The sequence below is a fragment of the Malaclemys terrapin genome, chromosome 7, assembly GCF_027887155.1.
Source record: "Malaclemys terrapin pileata isolate rMalTer1 chromosome 7, rMalTer1.hap1, whole genome shotgun sequence".
In the NCBI taxonomy this organism is placed as follows: Eukaryota; Metazoa; Chordata; order Testudines; family Emydidae; genus Malaclemys; species Malaclemys terrapin.
In genome coordinates, this window is record NC_071511.1 from 39,385,298 (window position 1) to 39,395,700 (window position 10,403).

At 44.7% G+C, this 10,403-nt stretch overlaps 1 protein-coding gene across 5 annotated transcripts in view; it reads right to left on the reverse strand.

The window, feature by feature from the left end:
- The window catches only part of HRH1 (histamine receptor H1), an 82,549-nt gene extending 82,155 nt beyond the window's left edge, over positions 1-394 (reverse strand). For all 5 annotated transcript variants that reach the window (XM_054035116.1, XM_054035111.1, XM_054035109.1 and 2 more), the window contains exon 1: positions 4-394. The gene's annotated coding sequence lies outside the window, so the exon portion shown is untranslated. The remainder of the gene's footprint in view (positions 1-3) is intronic.
- Between the last annotated feature and the right edge of the window lie 10,009 nt (positions 395-10,403).

Sequence of the window (10,403 nt, forward strand, 5' to 3'; positions counted from 1 at the left end):
CACCTCTCTGGTGAAGGAAGTTTCCCGTGTGCAGCAGAGGTACGTGCCAGCTGGTTCCTGGGGTCTGTGCCGGTTCTTGTCCCCGCTGCAGGAAGGGCTGGCTCTGCCTGTCTTTAACTCCGGCGAAGCTGCGCCCTGCGGCGCTCTCTGTCTTTGTGAAGGAAGCCGGAACGTGAGTGTGCGTCTCCTCTGCGCTGCTGGCCTGGGCTCAGACACTCCCACGCTCGCTGGGATTTTCCTCCCACTCCCCAGTTAAATGCCCATCCTTATGGGAACCATGTCTTGTCTTCGTCTTCTCACAGCTCTATCGGGAGGGGATGATCTAATTATCTCTCTCCCACTTCTAGTAGGTGGTAAGATGAGCTGACAGGCTGAAAGGCAAGTCTGGACCTGGTTTACATGTGGGCTGCACACGCCCAGTGTGAATGCTCAGAACCTCTGAGAATCAGTCCAGAACTAGAGCAGGTTAGGAAATGTGAATGTATTGGGAGGGGGAAGGAAATGGGTTTTAAAAAGGGTTTTTTAAATAATTTCCTGCAAAAAAAGTTTGGGGTTTTTGGTTGAACAAACAAACAAACCAGTGCCCTAACAAGGGCGAAGCGACTGAGGCGCTTGCCTAGGGCACACAAATCGGGGAGGGGGGGGGGGGAGTGGCACAGAAAGCGGTGGAGAGGGGGGAAAAAAAAGCTGCTGGCTAGCAGGGAGAGATTTATAACCCACGTGGTCTCCCCCAGCCTCTCCCTCCCCCCCCCTGCCTCCCCCGAGTGTCCCCCGACCCCGACTTGCTTTCCCCCCACCCTCCTTCCTGGCCCGGAGCAGAGCAGCTCCATGCTACCTCCCTGCAGCAACTGCTGCCACAGGGTCCTAGTGCCCCCCATCTCCACTGCCAGGGCAGACTGACTCTGAGCCTGCCCTTCCCCCTCAGACCCTTTCATTTTCCAATGGGACCCTCCAGCAGCAAAGGCCCCCGCCCGCAGTCACTGCTCCTGCCCCATGCTGGGCAAGGAGGCAGCCCCAGCCGTCACCCCCAGTGAGGCTACAGACAGGGGCAACAGCAGGGGAGGAGGCACACGCAGTGCCCCCCGGCACCCACCACGGGGGAGGCGAGGGAGATTCCTGGACCTGAGAGGGGCCCTAGGAGCACATGCAGTGACAGTGGTGAGGGTGAGTGTGCTGCTGGGGGGCGGGAAAGGGGGGCTCCTCCCCCAGAGCTTGCTGCTGCCGGCAAGGAGAGGGCTGGGGGGAGTTCTCCTCTCTGGCCTCTGTCCCAGAGCAGCCTGCCTGCACCCCAAACTCATCCCCAGCCCTGCCCCATCCCAGAGCCCACACCCCCAGTCAGAGCTTTCACCCCCCCACTGCACCCTGACCCACTGCCCGAGCCCTGAACCCCTCCAGCACCACAAACACCTCATCCCCAGTCCCAGCCCTCACCCCCACACCCCAACCCTGTTCCCCAGCCCTGAGCCCCTCCCACACCCCAAACCTCCCATTCCCAGCCCCAGACAGAGCCCTCACTCCCCACACTCCTACTCTCGCCCTGAGCCCCTCCCACTCCAAACCCCTCATCTGCAGCCACAATCCACTGCCCTCATCCCTTAACCCCATCCCTCTGCACCCCTCCCATCCCCAAACTCTCTCCCAGAGCCTGTACCCCAATCTCCTGCCCTGGGGCCTGCACCCCAGACCTCCTCCCTCACCCAAACTCCCTCCCAGAGCCTTGGGCGGGTGGGGGGGCAGAGTTTGGGTGGGGCATGTTCTGGGCACCCCTAGAATTTCTACAAACCTGCCACGCCGATCCTGCCCTGCAAACCTGAACTCCCAGCATTCTCAGGACACATGCTCATCCCTAGTGGCCACTGCTGATATCCAGCACCTCCCTCCTCTCTTAACCTGTGAGTCCTTCTCTGGATTGGAATTGGACTGGAACCAAAGACCATCTTGGAAGCAACATTACCAGCCGAAGCAGTCAAAAATCATGAGTTGACCCCCCAAAATCACAGGCTCTACCACCGCCCCTTCATTCATTCTTCGGCGGCAATTCGGTGGCAAGACCTTCCCTCCGAGAGGGACTGAAGGACCTGCTGCCGAATTGCCGCCAAAGAGTCGGCCCTGGGGGAGAGCACAATTTTATATTCTTGCCTCGGGCGGAAAAATACCTAGTTACGGCTCTGAAATAAACCCCAGAAAATGTAAATTAAAAAAAAATTTTTTTTGGTCAAAAAGCCATGCTTTTCAGGACCACTAAAAGCAAGCTTAAAATATTTCCATATAAGCACTGCAAATATATTTCATTTTGAAGAGCAAATATAAAACAAATCACAGGCCTGAGAAAAAGCCAAGCAGTTTATGCTTGAATTAGGATGAATAATACAAAAGTGCTTTAGAGAGAGCACCAGGGTGTAATTGTATTTGTTTATTTGATAAATAAGATGATTTTGCACTTCCATAGAATCTCTCTCAAAACGATCTTAAAGTGCATTGAAACATCAATATAATACTTATGAAGATATGATTCCCATTTTACAGATTGGGAAACTGTGATGCAGAAAGATTACGTGATTTGTCTTAGATAACACAGGAAGTCTGTGGAAGAGCCAGACATAAGACCCGGACCTCCTGTCTCCAGAGCAGTAGTGGCAAGATTATGTTTCTACTTGCTATGAATAAACATGTGTGTGTGTAAATGGCAGAGGATGCGAGAGTGTTTGTGTTTGTGTGTGTTGTCCTGGGATACAGTTTGCTCAAAAATATTTGAGATTCCCTGGGTCTTGCTTTATCATAACATATATTATATTATTACTGCACATTTTATACAAATTGCAATCATTCATAATTTGCACTTATGCAGAGCATCTGTTTTATGTTAAACATATAAACAGCTGTTCGATTTAGAAGATGTTATATTGTAATTTTTCTGTTTTCTTCCCCTGGTCTGTTTAAAATCACACTTGACTTTTTCATCCACTTTCCAGTTCTTTCCTGTTTAAATTGTATTACAAAAAGATACACTTGAACTCTGTTGGTAGATTGCGAAACAATTTCTTCTAGGTATTTTTTATCTAAATTACACAGAACGGATGGAACAAAGCTTTCTCATCCAGCCTAATTTACACAAACCGAGTATTCATCAACATGTATGTGTCATAGGATGAACTATAATGAAACAATTTCCCACAGGAGTAGTCCAGAGCTGGTATCAGCCAAATGCAAGGGAAATTAATAGTAATCCTTATTTGGTGTAGGAACAGCCAATTGTTCTTCTTTATGGCTGGTAAGTATGCAGTGGCACTATGTGGTGGAACTCCAAAGTATCAATATCAGAAAGACCAGATTCTGGCAGGCAAACAGTACATGGCTATAAACCGAACTGTTCTCTGTACACTGATTAAGGATACCTCTTTGCTATTGAAGACAATTCAAAATGTTCAAATACAATTAAGTAACTGTACAGTTCCTTAAGAAAGCAGGATGGTTTTTTGGGGTTTTTTTTTTTTTTTGCTTTGTTTTTTAATCATTCTGACTATTTTGGACATTTGTGCTCAAGAACCTGATCAGCTAAATCTCACACATAAATTACTGTTCAACCATCTGTTTTGAAAGTTCTTTCTGTGGGATAGATAATACAGCCATCATGCCATCCATAAGGTCTACAGGGAAAATTGATACTTGTATTGTAACAAAGACTGCTGGACAGATAATTAGAGTTCAATTCTTCTTCCTGATTAGAGTTCAGTGCTTCCTTGTGTACTTGGTATTTATGCTCACCCACTACTCAGTTAATACTAGGGTTACCATATTTAAACGTTAAAAAAAAGGACACTCCATGGGGCCCTGGTCCCGCCTCTTCCCCGGCCCCTCCCCAACCCCGCCCCCTCCCCCAAAGTCCCTGCCCCAACTCCGCCCCCTCCCCTGAGCGCCCCACATTCCCCCTCCTCCCTCCCAGCCATGCGAAACAGCTGCCCTAGCGCTACCGGCTTCACAGTTTGCCAGGCAGCCCCCAGACCTCCAGACCCTGCGCCCCTGGCCGGGCGCTTCCCCAACGCAGCCGGAGCCTGGGCAGCTCCGTTCCTCAGCTGCACAAAGCTGAGGTGTCTCGGGGGAGCTGCAGGTGGATTCCCCCGCGGGCTCCGGCTGTGCTGGGGAAGCGCCTGGCCGGGGGCGCAGGGTCTGGAGGTCTGGGGGCTGCCCAGCAAACCGTGAAGCCGGTAGCGCTCGGGCAGCTCGGCTCTTCAGCTGCACAGAGCTGAGGTGTTTGGGGGGAGCAGCAGCAGCCGCTGCTGCCGCGGGGGAATCCGCCTGCAGCTCGCAGTCTGCCGGAGCCGCTCTAAGGTAAGCAGGGGATTGGGGCAGGGATGCCGGCAAAACAAAGCTGGGAGTATTTTCCCGGACATGTTCGGCTTTTTGGCAATTCCCCCCGAACAGGGATCTGAGGACCAAAAAGCCGGACATGTCCGGGAAAATCCGGACGTATGGTAACCCTAATTAATACTGTGTTAAGCTTCATACCTGTAGCAATTTCATCTTCAGTCCACTCTACTGTGGCTTTTAACCTCCTAATTCACTCACACATAAATTCAATGTTTGAGATACAACATCTTCTTCTTGAAATACTTAGATAATTTGCTGGGAGAAAATCAGGAATTGGTACTGTTGGTAACTTCCACTAATATATCTACTAGCAACATTTCCCCGTGGGTGTCCTAGCCCACTGACATATCAATTGTATTTCTTGCTGAGCACTCATTCCAATCAAACACATGCCCCTGAAAACAGAGTTACAGGGAAAACAAACTGTCAGAAGCATTAACAACGAGGAGTCCTTGTGGCACCTTAGAGACTAACAAATTTATTTGGGTATAAGCTTTCATGGGCTATAACCCACTTCATCAGATGCATGAAGTGAAAAATACAGTAGACAGGTATAAATATACAGCACATGAAAAGATGGGAGTTGCCTTTCCAAGCGGGGGAGGGGATCAGTGCTAACCAGGCCAATTCAATTAGGGTGGATGTGGCCCATTCCCAACAGTTGACAAGAAGGTGTGAGTATTAACAGAGGGACAATACGTTTTTGTAGTGACCCAGCCACGCCCAGTCTTTATTCAGGCCTAATTTGATGGTGTCAAGGTCAGAAGCATTGTCTCTGAAAAAAGGCTTAGGATGGTAAAGGTATCTGGTCCAAAGAGTACTTAAGTGCCTTCCTCTGTGCATCTGGTGCCAAGTGCTATTGCAGGCAGGATGCTGGCTTAATTAGACCATTGAACTGATGAGATTATTATTATTACTTATGTATAGTGCCTTGAGAGCTCAGCAGAGATTGGGGCTCTGATGTAAGAGACAGTCATACAGCAAGTCAGGGACCACTACAGGTCTTGAAACCTGGGCCACAAGAGTCTTAGGCACAAGCACACTCTAACCTGCCGCCCAGTGACCTGCTAACAATTACTAGGATAGAAGCTGAACCCCAATAGAGAACCTAGTAGACAGACCCACAGGTTGTGAGTCAAAGTTAGGTTCGCATCAAGATACCAAGAGGTCAGAGGAAAGAGACAAACTGGAGATCGGAATGAGAAGTCAGACACTAGCAGTCAAGCCAGGCTTGGATGCCAGGAAATCTAACCAGTGGATAGGTTGACAGATCGGCCATAAATTTAAATAAGCATTCAGACTTAGATGAGATAATGACTCCAGATGGGCTCTGTGTGATTCTTGGGCAATTTCACATAACATAATTTCATGCAAGTGTTTACTGTTTTTTTTTTTGTTTTGTTTTGATGGTGGTTGTTCTGATTTTAGTTTTGGTTGTTGTTTTCAGACTACCAAGGGTCAGAACCTACTTCCCTGAGTTTCTTTGGAGCTTTAGGGTCAAAATCAAACTCTATCAGTACTTATAAATATAATTGATAGACAGAATGCTTGGAGTTTTGATTGGTCCACAGCTTCTATATAAACCCAGCACAGGAGCACCTAGTGCTCCTGCCCGTCTCTCCCAACTAATCTTCAGAATTTAGTTTCATTTCAATAAGCATCTGAGAGTATAAATGAACCCCCACAACACTTTGGGCCAAATTCCCCACTGTCATATACAAGTGCAATTCCACAAATCAATGAAGTTGTATTAACACCGTGTTAACCTTATATGCCTATGATCCTACCCTACTTATGCCTATCCATCACATCTTGATTAATTATACATAATTATAACAATAAATCTCTCTTAAATAATTAAATGAAATAATTGGCTACAACTGAAGCTGGCTCCTTGAATCTGCAAGCTATGGTTGGAAATATTTCAACTCTCAGTAACTACATACAGTACAGTTCTAGCTACAATATTACAAGAACAGTCTCTGTTGCACTATTTTGTCATTGTTGGTTCTGCTGAGCCAGAAACACAAATGCACTAAATATTTATTTTAAAAGGTTTGATTTAAATTTGGTTCTAAAAATGGGAGATATTTCAGGTGGTTTATCTCTTTCCTGAACTATTTCTTCCATCTTTAACATAATCTAGTAATTTATGCAGGCATATAGGGATAGATGTTCCAGTGTGGCTCTGGACTGCCAGGCGAATCTGGTCCTAAAACCGGTGTAACCAGGGGGTGGCTCCCGGCACCAGCGCAGCATGCATGTGCCTGGGGCGACAAGCCATGGGGGGCGGCCTGCTGGTCACTGTGAGGGCAGCAGGCAGGCGACTTTCAGCGGCATGCCTGCGGGAGGTCCGCTGGTCCCGTGGCTTCGGCGGCAATTCGGCGGCGCAGACACCCCTGGTGTAATCCTGGGTGTAACCAGACCTGGGAGGACCACTCCATGAAAAAGGGAGCTACTTAGATCTGAAGTACCACTTTTTCTCCCTGCTATCTGCACAGCAGCAGAAACGGTGTGTGGCTGGGACTTCCCTGTGCCACTGCCAGGGCCGGCTCCAGGCACCAGCCGAGAAACTGGTGTTTGGGGCGGCAGATTGGACGAGGCGGCATTCTGCCCAATCCTAGGGCGGCATGGCGTTTTTTTTGCTTTTTGTTCCGCTCCGGCTGCCCTGTAGGGGGCGGCAACGCGGAGGACGGGAGCGCCCTGCAGCAAGTCCGGCAGGGCAGTCCTCGTCCTTCCCTCCCCACTGACCAGAGCGGAGCCCTCCCAGCAGGCGGCACGCGGCGTGGCGGGAGGGCCGCGTGGCAGCAACCCACTGTAGCCACCCCCCTTCTCTCTCCCGCCCAACCCCTCTGCCTCCTCCCTGCTAGCTGGTCCCCCTGCACCCACGCACAGATCACTGTTTGTTTGTTTTTGCTTTGCTGTTCTGGCCGTCCCATTTTTTTTTTTTTTTTTTTTGCTTGGGGCAGCCAAAAAGCCAGAGCCGGCCCTGGCCACTGCAGCCGCTAACTACAGAATCTGCCCTTTGGGATGGTTGTCGCTTGGCACAGGACTATTCCGGCATTGAAGCAACATTAGATTCTGCTTTAAGCCACCTTTATAGATGTGCACATGACTAGCACTCTGGGCACACCCCAGGGATCTAGCCTATGCAGTGTATAGTAGTAGCATGAATTAGTTTGATACCCATTGTAAGAGCTCATGAGTTGCGGAAATGCAAAAGAACATTTCCACTGGAAATAACAGCCTATAGCTTCAAGAACTTGAAGGGAGGTGCAAACTGCCTGCAGAGAGATTTCGTTATAAGAATTAAATTATCATATGTTATTAGTGTTCTGCATATGCACATACAGTATTTATTTCTCTCTCATTTATTATGCCATAGAGTAAAGAAGGTCATTATGTCAGAAATATAATGGATATATCTTCCTGTATTTATTACAGTGATGCCTTCAAATGTAGTTGCCCACCGAAATGTATATACAATTAGTATTCAGTTGCATAGTATTCATAGGGTTGGGTTCAATGTGAATAGAACTGATGATTCCTTTTCTGCAACTAAAGCAATATCTCAAAGGCTGTTTGTATGATAGGTTTCAATCTGGAGCCAGAGTACAGTAACCCAATCTGGAACAAAATCAAGTACTATTACATAATGAACAAACATTTCATTTATAAATATGTCATCTTGACAAGTCAGGGAAAAGTGGAACTTAAACTGGGTCATCAAAATCTTCATTTGGGTTCAGTCAGATGCATAAAATAAAAGCTATAAACAATGTACAGTCCAACACTTGAACTGTAAAACAATGTTATGAGAAATGCTTTAGTACTGTATTGAATGAGTGGTTTGTGCATTCCAGGACACAAATGAAAGTAGTGAGCGTTTATTAAACTGTAAGTGAGTTTCCTGCCTGATTGCCTGACAATTAGACATTCATATTTTCTGCCCCAAATGGTGAGATTCACCTATCAGTCAAATAACTGATCTTCTACCCAGGGGAGTTAAAAGTATTCCACAGTTTGGTAAGAAGAAAGTGAAATAAAAGGGCAGGAAGACAAAAATCTAGCAATGTGGTTATAAACAATAAAATCACTTTTGTGATGTTCAGGGGTGTAGTACGATGAGGCCCTGAAACATAAACTCTAAACTCAAATACGGGGGAGTGAATAAAAAAGAATTTCAAAGTAAAAAACTGAAATTTAGTAGGTTAACATCTAAAATTGATGCATTAACACATGGAGTTGCCCCAAAACAGTTAACTGCAGCAAAAAAGGGCACTCCCACCATCCATTTGGCATGCACACAAAAGCAACAGACACTGGGGGAACAAATTCAGGTTTTACAAGAGCAGGTAACTACCCCCACTCTCCTCTCAGAGCCAGGATAAAAACCAGGGGTGCAGTTCCCAACTGTGCAGGTTCCCAACTGCTTTGACCCACGGAACCACACTCTGCGCTCATATCTAAAAATATAACCTTCTTTCTCAAATATTTTTACATACTGGTTAAGTTTTGTCCTTTACATGCTTTCTCAGTTTGCTAAACTTGCTGCTGCTGCTGCCTGTACTTTCAAATACCTTGATAGAGTTAATCTCTCTTGGCTCAGGTCTCCTTACCTTCCTAGGTTGCGCTTCACCTACCCCTTCCCCCGCCTCTCCTCACTTCTGCTCTCTCTCTTTGTTTTAAAAGTTAAAAGTTATAGTTTTTACAGAAACCTCCAAAAAATAAAGCAATTGAAAACAACAAAACAAGAAACAAAAAGAAAACAAGGGAAAAACTTTAAATAAATCCAGTAAATTAATTATTGTAACCCTTCAGGAATGCAACAGCTGAAATTATTCCTAACTTTCTTGAAGATATGGTTGCCAAGCAACAGAGATACACACTCTGCTTCTAATCCTAACTAACTAATAACTAATATTTGAAACATGGGCTTTTCTTATTTCCATACAGCAGAGGTTTAAAATAATAAGTAAGTAAATAATAATAAGTAATTGAAAATTCCTTGTTACCAAATGATTGCAATACTTTTGGCAAATAATAATATATTTTTATCAATTTTTGTTAAAAGTTTTAAATAAGGTAATAACTTGTTTATTCAAATGTTTAACCCTTTTTATTTTTTATTTTTGCTTTCCTTATTTTGTATAGTTATGAATAGAATTCTGGCGCCATTTGTTTTTAATTGTAAGTTTGTCCTGTATGTCATGTGTGTGGCTTGTGTTGTATGTTGTGTGTGTCACGTGACTATTTTTAAAATTATTTTTATTTTGTTGCAATAAAAGTCAATTTTATACACTTTTAAAAAATATGTGGTACCACACTATTTTAAGATCATGGTTGGGGTATAATCATAGTATTATTAACACCAATTTTTTGTGCAAAGTTCAAGAAGATTTCAGTTACAAATATATGTACATATATTTCTGCCTCAACAAATAATGCAATTGCAAACAAAGAATTCTCTTTTATCAATCACAGTTTTGTTTTGTTTTTTAAGTTTTTTTTAATTTGTTATTCAAAGAAAAAATGTAAAGGGAAAACTCAACATTAAGGTAAAGATAACATTTAAAAAATGTTAATTTCTTGTATGGGCTTTTTATAAACTTGTTTGCACTTTTAAATATAGTTATAAAAATGTCATAACCAAAATGTTTTAAAATAATAATTTATGCATAAAGCTAACCAAACAATTTGAACAGGTTTCCACCTTTGGCTCCCAAACATAACAAAGCATCATGAAAGTATGTCCTCAAATACCCTCAAAGTATTTGCATGTACCTGTATTTAAAATTTATTTTGGTTAAATTTTATAGTTGGTTTAATTTTATACACTTTTCTTTTGTTATATTATGTTAATGGGAAGCAATGGTTGTTAAAGTTTGTGCTTCTAAACAGTTAACAAGAATGAAGTTGGTATCACAAGCAAATTAACTCTAAAAAGCTTGTTAAAATTATGTTACTAACTCTTTTGCTGAAACAAAGTGTTCAGCAAGGGAAAGCAATATACCTTCTCATTGAAGATTGTGAAC